Source organism: Propithecus coquereli, unplaced genomic scaffold, assembly GCF_000956105.1.
Source record: "Propithecus coquereli isolate 6110/MARCELLA unplaced genomic scaffold, Pcoq_1.0 Scaffold227, whole genome shotgun sequence".
In the NCBI taxonomy this organism is placed as follows: domain Eukaryota; kingdom Metazoa; phylum Chordata; class Mammalia; order Primates; family Indriidae; genus Propithecus; species Propithecus coquereli.
Window position 1 is genome coordinate 1,224,758 of NW_012147808.1, and position 1,757 is coordinate 1,226,514.

Here is a 1,757-nt window from a genome sequence, read left to right on the forward strand (position 1 = left end):
TGAGCTCAAACAATCCGCCCGCCTCAGCCTCTCAGAAAGCTAGGATTACAGGCGTGAGCCACCACGCCCGGCCTCATTGCCACTTTCTTAACCATCTCCCCATTCATAAAAACAACATAAAGAACAAAAATAAATTTCTATCACAGCAGTACCATTATTTCATAATGTATTTTCTATCCATTTAAGCTCAATTTCAGCCCTAATTTTATTCCCTAACTGGAAATGCAACAAAGGGTGGCTTTTGCCCCAGTAATTAGTCAAATGTATGTTCTGGCTTTGGCCTCAGCCTAACAACCAATTCCTCTACTTTGATGTCATTTCTGGCATCCCTGAACTTGTCATGATCCATGATGATGCAGGTTACCCCATATCCAATTACAATAACATCAGTTTTATGAGCAAAGCATGTCATTTGGATTTACTGTTAATTAAATTCTTTTCTAAAGAATAGGAAAGTATTATATATAGAACTGGAGTTAAATATCTCAAATGCTCTGTATGTTGAAATATTATTCATTGTCATATAAATAAATGTTTATTATTATACAAACAAAATGTTGTGTAATAAAAGGATGACTATAAAAGCTATTAATTTTATGCTCAAAACAAACAGATAAATACACAGGGGAATTGACAGTTAATATGAATATTAAGATAACATTTAGGATAACTTTAGGAAGAAGACTATATCCCTTCTGAGTCAACAAATATAATTTTAAATTTTTAATTAGATTTAAAAACAGAATAACAAAGATTGAATGTTTTCATAATTGTAATGTTTATAAAAAATGATATACTTAAATTCAAAATATGAAACAAAATAATATTTAAGAACTGTATTTAAGTTAGCAATTAACTTCAATTTAGGTCATGAGTCTTCCAAGAAAGGCGTATTTGGGACTTGACACGATCTTGTGAGGAGAAACTAAAAGCAGAATGCTAACTTTGCCATCTCAGTATTTCTTGAAAGGAGGAAAAACTCCAAAAATCACATGCATCATAAAATTATCTTTGATTTACACTAAATTCATATTGATTACTGTACTCCCAAAATTCATTCTATGATGATGTCAGCTTTGAACAAATTGTGAATTTAACTTTTGTCACTTGCCATTCAGTCAAATTGGGTACTTAAGATACCTCAATGTTAAAATACTTTCACCCAGGAGAAAGACTAGCTTGTTTTTGTAAATAAATTTTTATTCTTCTCAATTAGTACCAGAAGCAAGGCCAAAAAAGTAAATAAAATGTGTACAACTTACTATATACTAAAAGAAGCCCACCTATACAAGGCAAACTCTGGTGCTGAGCAAGAGTTTAACAAGATCCAAAGCAGCAGCAGGGATTTCTGGATTTCTGAACATATAAAGATTATATGTAAAAATATATATAACTGCCTTTGAAGCCTCTTATAAGTTCTCCTTCACATTAATTCTGGGCAATGTGCAAATTTAGTAGTTATCAAAGGCTCAAGATACTCTCCCAACAATTTCAGAAATTAATGTTACATTAGACTATTCAGATAAAACAAGGGAAACTATACCTAAGAATAAACACCTTTCAAAAGTTCCCTTCTCCTTTCTCACATCCTCAATTGTCATACATTGAAAAGTAGACAATTCATCAATATTTATCACTTTGAGTACCAAGGATTAAATATATGCAATATACAAAAAACAGATATAAACAGTGATATTCTGTTTACACAAGAAATGTTAATTATTTAAGGACAGCTTTTTGTCATGATTATATTTATT

At 31.1% G+C, this 1,757-nt stretch overlaps 1 protein-coding gene across 1 annotated transcript in view; it reads right to left on the minus strand.

Annotated features, from left to right (window-relative positions):
* PHF21A (PHD finger protein 21A) overlaps window positions 1–1,757 on the minus strand; it is a 152,728-nt gene that overhangs the window by 150,591 nt on the left and 380 nt on the right. The gene's annotated exons all lie outside the window — the stretch shown is intronic.